General features: G+C 47.0%; 1 pseudogene; it reads left to right on the forward strand.

The window, feature by feature from the left end:
- The first annotated feature begins 15172 nt into the window (after positions 1–15172).
- LOC123152290 (protein STRICTOSIDINE SYNTHASE-LIKE 10-like) lies at positions 15173–16416 on the forward strand (annotated as a pseudogene).
- Positions 16417–16783: the final 367 nt, after the last annotated feature.

Genomic DNA, 16783 nt, shown 5'->3' on the forward strand with positions numbered 1-16783 from the left:
AGGCCTCCAGTGCATTATATAAACCGAGGCTAGGCTAGTCGATAGATATACAATATATACATACAATCATACCATAGGCTAGCTTCTAGGGTTTAGCCTCTACGATCTCGTGGTAGATCAACTCTTGTACTACCCATATCATCAATATTAATCAAGCAGGACGTAGGGTTTTACCTCCATCAAGAGGGCCCGAACCTGGGTAAAACTTCGTGTCCCCTGCCTCCTGTTACCATCGATCCTAGACGCACAGTTCGGGACCCCCTACCCGAGATCCACCGGTTTTGACACCAACAGGGGGCAAGCTTCCCTTTGATACCGAAGCGACGAGTACCTTTCATAGGAGAGACGCGGAGGTAAACATGATCTCCAATCTCGAAAGCCAAATCACGGTGCTTACTGTCATAGTAGCTCTTCTGGCGGGATTGGGCTGCTTTGAGGTTATCTCGAATGACTTTGCACATTTCCTCTGCCTCTGTGATTAAGTCATTTCCGAGAAGCTGACGTTCACCGGTTTCGGACCAGTTGAGAGGGGTACGGCACTTCCTGCCATACAGAATTTCAAATGGGGCCTTGCCCGAACTTGCTTGAAAACTGTTGTTGTAGGAGAATTCAGCATAAGGAAGACAATCCTCTCACTTCATGCCGAAGGAGATCACACAAGCCCTGAGCATATCTTCAAGAATCTGGTTGACACGCTCGACTTGACCGCTAGTTTGAGGATGGAAAGCTGTGCTGAAGCGGATGTTGGTGCCCATGTCCTTCTGAAAAGAATCCCAAAACTTGGAGGTAAAGATGCTGCCACGGTCTGAAGAGATCACTTGTGGAATACCGTGCAGAGAGACAATTCGAGAGGTATAGAGCTCCGCCAATTGAGCTGCAGTAATTGACTCTTTGATAGGCAAAAAGTGAGCCACTTTAGTGAGTTTGTGGATGACAACGAATATAGCATCATTGCCACGCTTGGACTTTGGAAAACCAGTCACGAAGTCCATCTCAATGTGGTAAAACTTCCATTCTGGAATGGCAAGAGGTTGGAGGAGACCAGCTGGCCTTTGGTGTTCTGCCTTCACTCTTCTGTAGACATCACACTCATTCACGAATTGAGAAATCTCGCGCTTCATTCGAGTCCACCAATAGGCCTGCTTGAGGTCCTGATACATCTTCGTACTCCCAGGGTGGATGGAGAGGAGAGAATTGTGAGCCTCGTTCATGATCACTTTACGAAGTTCACCTTTGGGCACAACAATACGATCCTCGAAGAAAAGAGTGTCCTTGTCATCAAGGCGGTAGCACTTGTACTTGGGTTGACTCTTGGCAATCCCAATCTTCACCTTTTTCACCATAGCATCAAGAAGCTGGGCTTGGCGAATCTGGACTTCCAAGGTAGGAGAGACTTGAAGGTTGGCGAGGAAACCTTGGGGAACAACTTGCAGATTAAGTTTGCAGAAAGCTTCACAAAGCTCGGGTTGATAAGGCTTGAGAATCAGACTGTTGTAATAAGCCTTCCTGCTCAATGCGTCAGCAATCACATTGGCCTTGCCTGGAGTATACTCGATACTCGGATTATACTCTTGAATCATTTAGACCCATCGAGTTTGCCTGAGGTTGAGATTAGGCTGAGTGAAGATGTACTTGAGACTCTTGTGGTCGGTGAAGATGTCCACTTTTCTTCCCAATAAGAGATGTCTCCAAGTCAAAAGAGCATGCACAACTGCCGCCAACTCGAGATCATGAGTGGGGTAGTTCTTCACATTGGGCTTCAACTAGTGAGAGGTATAAGCAACAACTTTCTTCTCTTGCATCAACACTGCGCCAAGACCTTGGAGAGAGGCATCACAAAAGACCTCATACGGTTTGGATTCATCAGGCGGAGTCAGAACTGGAGCAGTGAACAATTTCTCGTTCAAAGTGTTGAAAGCAATGTCACACTCCGGAGACCAAACGTACTTGATGTGCTTCTGGAGAAGATTTGAGAGAGGCTTCGCGATCTTGGAAAAGTTTTCAACGAATCTTCGACAGTAGCTTGCGAGACCGAGGAAGCTACGGAGTTGCTTCACGTTCTGAGGAGGTTCCCAATTCACAATTGCAGACACCTTCTCAGGATTCACGGCAATGCCCTTGGCAGAGATGATATGACCAAGATAAAGAACCTCATCGAGCCAAAATTCGCACTTGGAGAACTTGGCATAGAACTGATGTTCTCTGAGCTTATCGAGTACCAAACGCAAGTGCTTGGCATGATCTTCCTTGTTCTTCGAGAAAACCAGAATGTCGTCGAGATAGACCAAAACAAAGTCATTGGTGTAGGCGTTGAAGATGAAGTTCATCATGCGAGAGAAAGTCGGAGGAGCGTTGACGAGGCCAAAAGACATGACAGTGTATTCATATGAACCATAGCTTGTCCTAAAAGCCGTCTTGGGAATATCTTGCTCACGGATTCGAATCTGATGATAACCCATACGGAGATCAAGCTTGGAGAATACTTGGTCACCTTTGAGTTGTTCAAATAGCTCGTTGATGTTGGGAAGTGGGTATTTGTTCTTGATAGTCTTCTTGTTCAATGGACGGTAATCAACACAAAGTCGGTCCGTTCCATCCTTCTTCTTCACAAAAAGAACACCACAACCCCACGGAGAAGAACTAGGCCGGATGAGACCCATTCTCTCTTGAATATCGAGTTGCTTCTTCAGCTCCTTCAACTCTTCAGGTCCGAGCTTGTAAGGACGCTTGCACACAGGTTCCGTACCGGGCTCAAGATCAATAACGAATTCAACTGGCCGGTGCGGAGGCATTCCTGGAAGCTCTTCCGGAAAGACGTCTTGATATTCGCAAACGACTGGAATTTGCGAGATAGCATCCAGTTCACCCTTCTCATTGAGAGAAAATAGACGGATGGTATTATCCCGAGCGGCAAAGACAATTACATCCTCAGACGAATGAGTCAATTGAATCTACCTGGCTGCACAATCAAGATGTGCCTTGTGCTTAGAAAGCCAATCCATTCCGAGAATAAGATCAATATCTGAGTCACCAAGAACATTTGGAGAGGACAAGAACTTATAGTCACCCAAAGTGATTGTAACATCCGGAACGCATACACGAGATGTCGTTTGACGGGCTGGAGAAACAATAGCCAACGGTTTTGACAACACTTGAGTAACAAAATCATGCTTAGATGAAAAAGTTCTCGACATGAAACAATGCGATGCACCAGTATCAAAAAGAACTCTTGCAGGAATATCGTTAACAGGAAGGTTACCCATGATGACATCTGATGAATCCTCTGCCTGAGCTGCATTCACCATATTGACCTTGGCGTACTTGGGGTTATGCTTGACCACAGTTGTACTTGTCGATCTCACAGGAGGAGGAGGAGGGAGACGCCTCTGATTGAGACACTTGTTGGCATAGTGACCCTTCTTTTGGCACTTGTTGCACGTGACCTCTGAAAGCGGACGGTGATACGGAGCACTCGATCTTGGAGCTTGAGACGAAGTCTTGTTCTGAAAGCCAGGGTTGGGTGGGTGGGAAGATCCACTGCCACCTTTGCTCTTCTGCTGATACGGCTGACGGAACTGAGGAGGAGGAAGCCAATACTTCTGCTGCTTGGCCACTTGAGTAGAGGAAGAAGGAGTAGTATCTCTGACTCGCTTCTTGGAAGCATCACACCTCAGTTGAGCGGCCTCTTGCTTCAATGCCATGTTGTAGAACTCATCGTATCTCAAGGGCTCAAAGAGAACAAGAGCTAGCTGAATTTCTTCTCTAAGACCACCCCTGAACTGGTATATCATGCTCTTCTCGTCAGGGACGTCCTGCTTAGCAAAGCGGGCGAGCTTCTGAAACAACTTGTTGTAGTCGTAGACAGACAAAGAGCCTTGCTTCAGGTTGCGGAATTCCTCATGCTTGCTTTCAACTATGCTCTGAGGGATATGGTGAGCTCTGAAATCTTGACGGAATTCATCCCAAGTGATCACACGTCCACCTCTGGAATCCTTGTACTGCTGGAACCATTCTGTAGCTTGATCTTTGAGTTGGAAGGAAGCAAAGTTGACAAAGTCCTCAGGCCTGACGTTACTGCACTCGAAATACTTGCACAGATCCACGAGCCAATCATCAGCATTGGTTGCCTCAACACAATTGCTGAAAGTCTTTGGCCCATTAGCAAGGAACTGGTTGAGTGTAGCAAAGTGATTCTGATTGTTGCCTTGGTTCCCTTGGTTGCCTTGATTGCGCTCTTGGAGAATTTGCATGATCAACTGTGTGTTTGCATTGGTTGCGGCCATCACAGCTTGCCATGCCTCCGGAGGAGGTGGAGGTGGTGGCGGATCCTGATTCTGATTGGTGCTCTTAGAGGGAGCCATCCTGAAGAGGTTGACCACCATTAGCACATAGACAGATAAATGAAGCTGAATCCAACGGAATGAAAATTGCAACATAAAGTCTTCACATCCGAACAAAATGAACGAATGCATTCCTCTTGAAATGGTCACATATCCATAAATTGAGAAGCCACTTAGAATTTAGATAGAGAAATGAATCAACAAGGTACGGATCAAGAACGAATAATCGGTAAGAAATCCCAATCTCAAACCAACTATCCGTGGAAGAAGAACTAGAGCTACAAGAATTCCCACCTATGAAACTCCCGAACCTTTCCGGTTATGCAATCAGGTATTGGGGATACAGGGGAAGCATAATATCTCACCCAAATCTAGCAAATCCTACATCCAGCTGTATCCATCCTTCAACACATAACCGAGAAAAACTTCGGAAACCATCTACCTCAACCTTCGAAAAGCATCCGTTATACAAGTTATGGCGATACTCCCAAACTCCCGCCCCAGTACTGGGTGGCGTCGAGGTTATCTCACCAACAAACTGCATAAAAGAGATTTTCGATGTCGGTGTACTAAACTCAGGTATTCCAGAATTGCAACGATAAAATTATGACGACAACACCTCATAGCTCAACTCCCCGGGACACTTCCACAAAACCCCTGACAGGAGGCACCAAGACAATGTTCTCATCATAAAACCATCGGAACGATTCCAAGATACCCACGTGATCCTAAATTTTTTTTAGTGAAATTTGAGAAGAGTAGAGTCAAAACTCTACGTCGGGATGCCTTACCAGAGCGACGAGGAGACTGGGAAGTAAAAAGAATTCCTAAACTCTCCGATATATAATTCCTAAATGACTCAAAACATTTTTCTAGACACAACTCGGCCGCTAAAAACGATCAAGCAATGGGGCTCCTAAGGTCGGGGAAGGCTCTGATTACCAACTTGTAACACCCTCGATGCGACTATATCTCCCACGTGTCGAGGCACGACTTAGAGGCATAATCGCATTGAAGGCATATGTCGCAAGTTAGGCAATCTTCACAACATCCCATGTAACATAGATAATAAAAGGGGAGATAATATAGTTGGCTTACACTCGCCACGTCAATCAAGGTACATAATTAACATTACATCATTCAAACACTCATGGCCCGACTACGGCGCCAAAATAAAAGATAACCCAACATGCGACACGGTCCCGATCACCCCCAACTGGGCACCACTACTGATCATCAGGAAAGGAAACATAGTATCGTTGAGAGTCCTCGTCGAACTCCCACTTGAGCTCGAGCGCGTCACCTGGAGCGGAATCATCAGGCCCTGCATCTGGTGTAATAGTAATATGTGAGCCATAGGGACTCAGCAATCTCGCACCCTCGCGATCAAGACTATTTAAGCTTAATAGGTATGGCAAGGTAAATATGTGGAGCTGCAGCAGGCGACTAGCATATATGGTGGCTATCCTGTTCGCAAAAGAGAGCGAGAAGAGGAGGCAAGGCACGAACGAATAACTAGAGAGCAACATGCGCAAACATTACTCCAACACCGTGTTCACTTCCCGGACTCCGCCGAGAAGAGACCATCACGGTAACTCACACTGTTGATTCATTTTAATTAAGTTAAGGTTCAAGTTATCTACAACCGGACATTAACAAATTCCCATCTGCCCATAACTGCGGGCACGGCTTTCAAAAGTTCAAATCCCTGCAGGGGAGTCCCAACTTAGCCCATGACAAGCTCTCACGGTCAACGAAGGAATAGACCTCCTCCTGAGACATTCCGATCAGACTCGGTATCTTGGTTCTTCAAGACACTTCGACAGGTTAAAACAAATCCAGCAACACCGCCCGAATGTGCCGAAAAATCCCGATAGGAGATGCACATATCTCGTTCTCAGGGCACAATCGAATAAGCAATCCGTACAACTAAAACCAGCCCTCGAGTTTCCCCGAGGTGGCGCTGCAAGGGGCTCTAGGTTGGACCAACACTCATAGGAGCACTGGCCCGGGGGGGTTAAATAAGATGACCCTCGGGCTCCGGAAACCCAAGGGAAAAAGAGGCTTGGTGGCAAATGGTAAAACCAAGGTTGGGCATTGCTGGAAAAGCTTTAATCAAGGCGAACTATCAAGGGGTTCCCATTATAACCCAACCGCGTAAGGAACGCAAAATCCGGGAACATAACACCGATATGACGGAAACTAGGGCGGCAAGAGTGGAACAAAACACTAGGAGAGAGGCCGAGCCTTCCACCCTTTACCAAGTATATAGATGCATTAAGATAACAAGGCAATATAATGATATCCCAACAAGTAAATAATGTTCCAACAAGGAATGGATCTCCAATCTTCACCTGCAACTAGCAACGCTATAAGAGGGGCTGAGCAAAGCGGTAACATAGCCAATCAACGGTTTGCTAGGATATGGTGGGTTAGAGGTTTGACATGGCAATTTGGGAGGCTTGAAAGCAAGTGGTAGGCATCATAGCATTGGCATAGCAAAAGAGCGAGCATCTAGCATAGCAAAGATAGTAGTGATTTCGAGGGTATGATCATCTTGCCTGCAAAGTTGTCAGAGTTGACTGGATCCTCGAAGACAAACTCAACGGGCTCCTCGTTAGCGAACTCGTCTCCCGGATCTACCCAAACAAGACAAACAAGCAACAAGGACACAATCAACCACGTGCAAGGATCAAACAATATGATGCAAACATGGTATGCTATGTAGGATGCGATGCGGGATGCATATGCAAGATTTGACAAGGGATGCATGAACCTGGCCTCAACTTGGAAATCTAAGTGTGCCACTGGAAAGATGAGATGAAATCGCTTGAAAACGATATAAAGAACGCCGGAATCGGAGTTACGGTTTGGAAATGGCAAGCAATTCAAATATGACCATGTTGTGCGATTTACAACAAGTAGCCATCTAAATGCAACAAGATGAACATGCTACAGCACTCAAACATGGCATAAAAATACATGGCAGGGATGCATTCAAGATGTTTAACAAAAGTCTAGCACTGAGCTACGGCCAAATCATCCATTAACAGGTTCAAACAAGCATGGCAAAAATGCATATGTTAAACAGATCTCAGACTTAGTGAAATTAGCACTTGTCTGGAATTTCAGATCAGATAGCACTCTTCGGAGCAACAAAACTACATGCTACAGGACCTGAACATGGCAAAGTAAAGCATGGCATGGAGCTACTCAAAGAGCTTAACAAAAGTCTCTTAGTGACCTTGAGCCAAAAGGGATCAGAAAATACAATTGCAAGCATGTGAACATGGCAAAAACATAATCAGTTCTGAGACTTAGTGAAAACTGGAGCATGCTGAAAACAGATATCAAGTAGGCATGTTTACAAGCTCAGTGCACTCACTACAGAGCAAGTCATGATAATCTAAGCATACACTCATCAAGAATACACAAAATGCAAGCTAGACATGGCAAGAGCAATAACATAGCATGCACGGATCAACTACAACATCCTCGGCAAAATCGCTAACAAGTAGATAATCTGCCCAGATTCACGAAATAGCAAAAGTAGAGCTCGATTGACTCAAGCTAGGTTGCTCCATAATTGCAAACAAAGACATGGATGGATAGAGCACTACAAGATTAACAAAACATCCTTATTTATCATCCTCAAAAGAGGCACGGATCACTAGGAAACAACATAAACATATGGCAATATGAGATAAACAGGTCAAGGACTTAGTGGAAATGCTAAGTCCCTGAAATCAGCATTACCAAGTGCCTCACTTTGCAAGCTTGTGCTAGTCACCACACACATCACAAAAATACATGGGTTACACCTCTAGAAAGATGGCAAAACCCTTAACAAAACATATGTAGAGCTCATGGGCATATCATGCACACAATAATCATGGCAAAAATGACAAATATATCTAAATGGAGCAGCAGATCTGACAAATATCTCAAGTAGTACTCTTCTAACAGCATTTCGGGCATCAAGATGAACTCAAATGAAAATGATGCAATGGAATGAAATGATGTACTCTCTGAGGCGAACATTTTGATATGCTATATGCGTGAAACGGAGTTACGGATGCAAAGTTATAGCACGATGAACATGAGCATATGAACTAGGGTTTCGGGAGAAAGTCAACCGAGATTTCGGATCTCAGATCTGCACGCTTCCCGAGGTCGCCGGAATAGTGCACTGGAGCTTCGCCGGAGAGGGACTTGGGGGCGCCGGAGGAGGAGGAAGGCGGCCGGGCTTGGCGGACCGGCCGGGGCTCTCGCCGGCGTCGACGGGAGCAGCTGCCGGGGTTGAGGAGGTGCGGGGCGGCGTCGAGGTGGCGGGGTCGTCTCCGGCGACGAGGCGGCGGGGCGGCGCCGACGCGGTGGAGGCGGAGGAAGGCGGCTGGCGACGAGGGAGGCCGGGCGGCACGGCGAAGCAGACGACCCGGGCGGCGGCGCGCGAAGACCCGGGCCGCGGGGGCTCTCCTCGGGCCCGGCGAGCCGCGGGCGTCGATGGGATGCGGGAGGCCACGTGGCACGCAGCCACTGGTCGGGCGCGGCGGCGCGAAACGTCCGGTGGCGGACAGACACGTCCGGTGGCGGCGGAGCGATTTTAGGGTTTCGGGGGAGAAGGGGATCCGGATTTCGGAGGAGGTCTTTATATAGGCATAGGAGGAGCTAGGAGAGTCCAAATGAGGTGCGGTTTTCGACCACGCGATCGTGATCGAACGCTCTAGATGATGGAGAAGGTTTTGGTGAGTTTTGGGCCAAAAAGGAGGGGTGTTGGGCTGCAACACACATGAGGCCTTTTCGGTCCCTCGGTTAACCGTTGGAGTATCAAACGAAGTCCAAATGGTACGAAACTTGACAGGCGGTCTACCGGTAGTAAACCCAGGCCGCTTGGCAAGTCTCGGTCCAATCTGGAAATATTTAATCCCCACACACGAAAGAAAGGTAGAAATGACCACCGGAGGAGAACGAAGCACCGGAATGCAAAACGGACAACGGGGAAAATGCTCGACTGCATGAGATGAACACGTATGCAAATGCAATGCACATGATGACATGATATGAGATGTATGACAACGACAACAACACACGGAGACAAAAACCCGAACCCAAAAAAATAAAATAACTTAAGGCCGGAAACGGCAAGAGTTGGAATACATATTGGGAAAGTCATATCCGGGGTGTTACAACACTCCACCACTACGAAAGGATCTTGTCCCGAGATCTAGGACTGAAAGAACGCCGGGTACTCAGAACGGAGGTGATCCTCGCGTTCCCAGGTAGCTTCACAGTCGGAATAGTGTGACCACTTGACTTTGAGGAATTTGATCGACTTGTTGCGAGTCTTGCATTCAGTCTCTTCGAGAATAGCAACGGGGTGCTCACGATAGGAGAGATCTTCTTGGAGCTCAATGTCCTCGAAGTTGACTGTGCGGTCAGGAGTCTTGAAGCACTTTCGGAGCTGAGAGACATGGAACACATCATGAACATTTGCAAAGTTTGAAGGAAGCTCGAGTTGATAGGCGAGATCGCCTCTCTTGCTGACAATCTTGAAAGGTCCCACGTATCTGGGGGTGACGGTGTCCTGGACTAGGGGGTACTCACCACGTCGCCTCCCGATCTATTAGATTGGGCCGAGGACCCCCGTGGCCGTATACTCATGGGCCAGTTCGGACGGCTGCCGCATACAAGGAAGATTCCACAAAACTTGGCGATCAAGACAAGGACTTCTCCCCACCGGCGTATTCGGCTAGGACTCTTGTTATCCTAGGCCTCCGGTGCATTATATAAACCGAGGCCAGGCTAGTCGATAGATATACAATATATACATACAGTCATACCATAGGCTAGCTTCTAGGGTTTAGCCTCTACGATCTCGTGGTAGATCAACTCTTGTACTACCCATATCATCAATATTAATCAAGCAGGACGTAGGGTTTTACCTCCATTAAGAGGGCCCGAACCTGGGTAAAACTTCGTATCCCCTGCCTCCTGTTACCATCGATCCTAGACGCACAGTTCGGGACCCCCTACCTGAGATCCGCCGGTTTTGACACCGACATTGGTGCTTTCATTGAGAGTTCCGGTGTGTGATCGACAAAAGGATCGATGGCTCGCCTGCAGATCAACTGCGACTTCGGCATCTTCGTCACCAGCTCGACTGGTCACCTTGGTTCGACCAAGAATTGCGCCCAGTGTTCGGATCACCATGTCCGGATGAGGGCCTTCATCAAACATCAACTCTGATCTCTATCAAGATCACGGAGGAATCATCTATGGAGCTCGGGGCTCAACGTCAACATTGCCCTCAAGCGACCATCCTGTTTTTCTGGACAGCGAACTCATATCTGCCACCACCACCTCCTCGAGTATCGCTTTGACGATCGCTTTGGTGGAATTGTGCAGAATTGAGTCTACAACAACCCTGGAAAATTTTGTCGAGTTCCGATGGAGGAATCTCTGGCAATCCACGATATACCGGAGCTCTGTCAAATCTGGACGAGAATTTGGATGAGTTTAGGGTGTGGTGTCCAGCTTCTAGCTCGTACGTCCTTTGGAAGATCCAACCGTTGATCGACTGCGGAATTCCTATATCTACCACCTCTCAAAATTTCGGCTCGATCCGACCGTCCAAACTCCGGGAACCTTCCGATTAGTGCATCACTTTTCGGATCTGTTTTCTGCGCGAAAACGAATCCGACCCGAATTCATCTTTTTTATGAACAGGATTTCGGACATCCCTTTTGAAGGAAGTTTTGTATGGGGTATTGTGTTTTGTTCCCAAACACATCCCACTAACTATAAAATCTTTTGAACATGATATTCAACATCATGCTGGTGTCAAACAAGTCCGTCAATATTACTCCACGGCTGCCGACCTGCGCTAGACACGGCGTCACTTTGTTGAGCCGAGCTCAACTTCTTCGGATCATCATCTCGGCAAGCCGAACAAGAGCCCGACATCGCGAAGGATAAATCATCACCAACATCGCCACCCCACGGATTACACAGAGCGGGCATACCGGCATCGCCGCACGGTCGCTTCATCAAGCCGGCATCGACCACGTCACGACCTGCATCGACAGGGCCGCACTATTGCTTCTTCAAGCTGGTGTCCATCACGCCGACCTACTTCGACTCATCGGCTGACATCGAGGCTTCGACATCTCGGCTGGACCGGGGGCTTCGCCATCTCTTCATCAACCTACTCCGGACACTTCGGCGTCACTAGCCGACCAGCTCCGTCACATTAGCTAGGCCGAGGGCTTTGCCTCGGCGAGTCAACCTTTACCAGCATTGCCATGCCGTCGTTTTATCGTCCATCAGGCAATGGGCGTGCGGAGCGGGTCCTAATTTTAGGAATCACCTTCCTTCGGATTGCTACAACAAATAAACCAGGTGTTATTAATCCCAATATTTTTTGCTTGTTTGGGTTCATTTTTCCCAAGGAATTATTACTCTGGTTTGTCCATCATATGTACACAGGTCTATCAAATGGTGGCCGCATTAACGACAGTCGCATGGTGGTTCGGTCAGTTTCCGTACATAGTCCGGCGAACACCGCATCCGAAGCTCGGACCGACCTGTGAATTCAGGCTTTGCCACGCCTTTACCGCGTCACGCCAACGCCCTGCATCGACATTGACTTCGGCGCCAGGCCATATTTATTTTATTACTCACTTTGCATAAATTATTTATTATGCAATGATTTTTTATAATTATCATTATTACTATTATCTCCGGTTTGCACTATTTTCTGTGCAAAGGAAAATGATCCGGAGACTTCGGCGTCACTCTGCCAGTCTGCATTGATCGTGTTATGTCACCACTTCGGCCTGTCAAACTCTCCGCTCCACCGCGGGCGTCGATGGGATGCGGGAGGCCACGTGGCACGCAGCCACTGGTCGGGCGCGGCGGCGTGAAACGTCCGGTGGAGGATGAACACGTCCGGTGGCGGCAGAGCGATTTTAGGGTTTCGGGGGAGAAGGGGATCCGGATTTCGGAGGGGGTCTTTATTTAGGCATAGGAGGAGCTAGGAGAGTCCAAATGAGGTGCGGTTTTCGGCCACGCGATCGTGATCGAACGCTCTAGATGATGGAGAAGGTTTTGGTGGGTATCACGAACGCTCTAGATGATGGAGAAGGTTTTGGTGGGTTTTGGGCCAAAAAGGAGGGGTGTTGGGCTGCAACACACGCGAGGCCTTTTCGGTCCCTCGGTTAACCGTTGGAGTATCAAACGAAGTCCAAATGGTACGAAACTTGACAGACGGTCTACCGGTAGTAAACCAAGGCCGCTTGGCAAGTCTCGGTCCAATCTAGAAATGTTTAATCCCCACACACGAAAGAAAGGTAGAAATGACCACCGGAGGAGAACGAAGCGCCGGAATGCAAAACCGACAACGGGGAAAATGCTCGACTGCATGAGATGAACACGTATGCAAATGCAATGCACATGATGACATGATAGGAGGAAAATGCTCGACTGCATGAGGTGTTGCTCGGAGATCCTTGTATATAGTAGTTATACGATTTGGTGTAGGTTAGTTGTTGTCCTTGTGCGTTCTTTATTTTTATGTTGTATCGGAGACCCGCTAGCAAGTAGCATCCGATGGTTGCCTTCCATCTCTTATGATTGTTCTCCTTGGAGGATGACAGCCACCGACGACGGATCCAAGAGAGATCTCCAAATAAGCCCGAGAGGCGGGTGGATCTGGTGAATATGGAGGATGCTCCCTCCCTAGTAGTTTTGTCGTGGTGGTGGGGGGAAGAGAGGCAACCATTGAGTCTATTCCCAGCTCATTTAGATCGACCTCGGGCCAGAGGCGGGTCTCCGGCATTGGAACCGGAGCAAGTGCGGCTCCTTTGATGCGATCCATCCTCAATGGGGTGCCACGGTGAAGCTACGATGTTCTTTGAATCCTACCGGTTTTGGAAGTAGTCTTCCGGCTTCGGCCGCTTCATCGTTCTCCATTCTGCATGAAGGGCGACCCTCATGAGTTCCAACCACTTAATGATTCATCGTCTCCCTTTATTCCTCCTGGCTATGATGCCTGACGGGAGGTAGCTTGGAAACAACTCGACACTTTTTTCTCCTCTCTCCAGCAAGGGCTAGAAACAGAGTGATGCCTCAGTCTTCATCCCAAGCGATAGTGTCCCCAGCGATGGATGTTTCGGCTTGGCATTGAAGCCTAGAATAAGACGGACCCAATTGCTTTCCACAACTCGTGTCCATGTCTTTTTCGTAAAGTCTTAGGTTGAGTTGTAATTTTATGTTATTTGAAGATCCTTGGGTAAGCTGTTTTCACTTGAATAAAGTAGTTTTTGGGCCCTTTGGGTCCCCTCTCTTGTTCAAAAAAGAAAAGAATGTGAATGTTTCAAATATTTTGAATTTTACATCATTACGAATGGTTTCAAGATATGTTTTGTGCAAATGAATATCTTTGAAGTATGATGGCATCGGTTATGAAAGTTATTAACGTAGATTCAAAAACTCGTTTCAGTAGATAACGTGTTTTGCATGAGATAAATGTGTTCTACCATCTTTGATAAAAATGTTCATGTAAGTTGAATAAAATATAAATGTGTGCCAAGCACAACGTTCACACAAGTTTAAAAGTATTATTCACATGCAAAAAATGTTTAGTAGATGACAATAACTTAATATATACTCTACTATTCTACTACGCAGTCCATGAAGCATTTTACTGTGCTTAAGTGAGTGTTCATGACACTAGTTAAATTTTTTTCAAACAAAAATGATTAACTTTGTGTTAATTTTTTTCGTCAAAGCAAAAAAAAGGAAAGAAAAAACATGGACAAATATCCGGAAGGCCCATACATAGCCCATAAAACAAATTACGGTAGAGCAAGCCTAGCAGAATATCTACGTGGCTCAGTAAGGGGAGCAAACCATTTTTTTACAACTTTCCTCATAAACAAACAGCGGGTTGATTCTACGAATTCTCAATTTTTTTTTGCAAAATTTCTGATGGATGGGCACAAGCAGTATTGTCTTTATTAGTAGATATAGCTAAGATATAAGATATATTTCAACCGATAAAAATGTTTTGCATGGAATTAATGTGTTTCAACATCTTTGAAAAAAGAGTTCATGATTGTTTAATAAAATATACATGCATGCCAAATAAAATGTTGACGCAATTTTCTTTAAAACAATTTATAGGAGAGATATTGTTATGTGTAACAAAATACGTCAAAATATATTATGCTATGCAAGTAATATGTTAATGTATTTAAAAAATGTTCACGTCACTTGTTAAAATATTTTTCAATTTTACATGATTATGAATGATTTCAAGGTATGTTTTGTGCAAATAAATATCTTTGAAGTATGACAGCATCGGTTATGAAATTTATTCATGCATGTGAAGTAAAATGTTCATGTGTGTTCAACAGTTGCTCAAGTAAATTCAGAAAAATCGTTCCAGTAGATAAAGTGTTTTGCACGAGATAAATGTGTTCTACCATTTTTGAAAAAAGTGTTCATGTAAGTTGAATAAAATATAAATGTTTGTGAAGCAAAACGTTCACACAAGTTTAAAAATATTATTCACATAAGTTCATGTATAAGTTATTTTTTCCTTCAACGAAAAAAAAGGAAGGGAGAAAACACACGGTCAAAAAGCAGCACCGAGGCAGCCAGATCGCCGGTGCTCGCAAGGACCAGGTCGAATCGGAATAAGTCAAGGACACGGATAGGGACTCGTACTCTCGCCGTCGCCGAGGAGGACGGCCGACTCTTGCCGGGACTCGGACCCCTCCAGCGTTTATATAAGAACAGAGGCACCCCATCAAGCCAACACCACACAACACGTCCGATCAAAGAACCACAAGCTCTCGAAACAGCTAGCGAAGCAAGTCAACAATGGCGAGAGGCACGAGGGGTGTCGCCGCGGCGACGATCTCGCTAGCCGTGCTGCTCCTGCTCTTCTTGCCTAGCACCGCCGCCGCCGCCAACGTCCCCAGGATCGACGCCACGCGGACGCGCCACCTGCCGCTGCCACGCGGACTGCTGCGCGGCCCGGAGAGTGTCGCCTTCGACGCCAAAGGCCACGGCCCGTACAGCGGCGTGTCACACGGCCGCGTCCTGAAGTGGAACGGCCACAAGCTCGGCTGGTCGACGTACACCTACAACCCCGACTACAGCAGCGAGGCGTGCACGGCGTCTCTCCTTCGCCCGGAGACTGCCACCGAGGGCCGCTGCGGCCGGCCGCTCGGTCTGCGGACTGCGGTTCCACCTCAAGTCCGGGTACCTCTACATCGCCGACGCCTACAAGGGGCTCATGAGGGTCGCGCCAGGCGGCGGGGAGGCAACTGTGCTTGTCACGGAGGTTGACGGCGTACCTCTCCGCTTCACCAACGGGGTGGACATCGACCAGGTAACCGGAGAGGTCTACTTCACCGACAGCTCCAGGAACTACAATAGGTCGCAACATGAAATGGTCACAAGAACCGGAGACTCGACGGGTCGGCTACTGAGGTATGACCCACGGACAGGAAAGGCCGTCGTGCTCCAGGCCGACATCACTTACCCCAATGGCCTCGCCATCAGCGCTGATCAGACACATCTCGTCATCTCATCGACCGGACCGTGTAAGCTGCTACGATACTGGATCAAGGGCTCCAAGGCGGGCACCATGGAGCTATTCGCCGACCTCCCTGGCTATCCAGACAATGTGAGGCCCGACAAGAAAGGAGGATACTGGGTGGCACTACACCGTGAGAAGGCTGAGCTCCCCTTTGGCGTTGATAGCCACCTGCTAGCATTGAGGATCGATGCCGATGGAAAAATAATCGAGGAGATGCGGGGACCAAAGGGTGTGAGGCCGACCGAGGTGGTGGAGAGGAAAGGTGGCAGACTATTCATGGGATCCGTCGAGCTTCACTATGTGTCCGTCGTCACGCGCAAATAGAGAAATCAATTAGTAGAGATGTATTGAGTTAGGATAGGTTTTCATAGAACACGCGCCTTTTAATTTTTTTTTTGTTATGATTTTGTCTTGACTATTTTATTTGTAAGACTGTTAGTCTATTGTATTAATATATGATTTTACTAATTGACAGTGTTGTTTTATTTTTTCCCAATATAATGTATGGAACAGTTTTCTCTGTAGAACTAGATAGTAGCAGATGTGTGAGCTTGAAAGACAGAAAAAAGCACTAGCATTGTTGTGAACGTCAAATATATAGTTAGCATAGGAGTGCAGGTTAATTCTCACATAAACGAGACTATGCAATCTTGGAAAAACAGAACGAATTTGTAAGAGAAATCAATTTGTTGACAAACTGGAAATCAGCCGAGTGATGGTTAGTAATATATATCTACGTCACGCTGCTTAGGTAACGAACCATATTATCACGAACCAATTTCGTTGGTTTTCTTTATTTCCAACCATAACCCTGAATTAGCTAATTCATAAATCA

This window comes from Triticum aestivum, chromosome 7A, assembly GCF_018294505.1.
Source record: "Triticum aestivum cultivar Chinese Spring chromosome 7A, IWGSC CS RefSeq v2.1, whole genome shotgun sequence".
NCBI lineage: Eukaryota > Viridiplantae > Streptophyta > Magnoliopsida > Poales > Poaceae > Triticum > Triticum aestivum.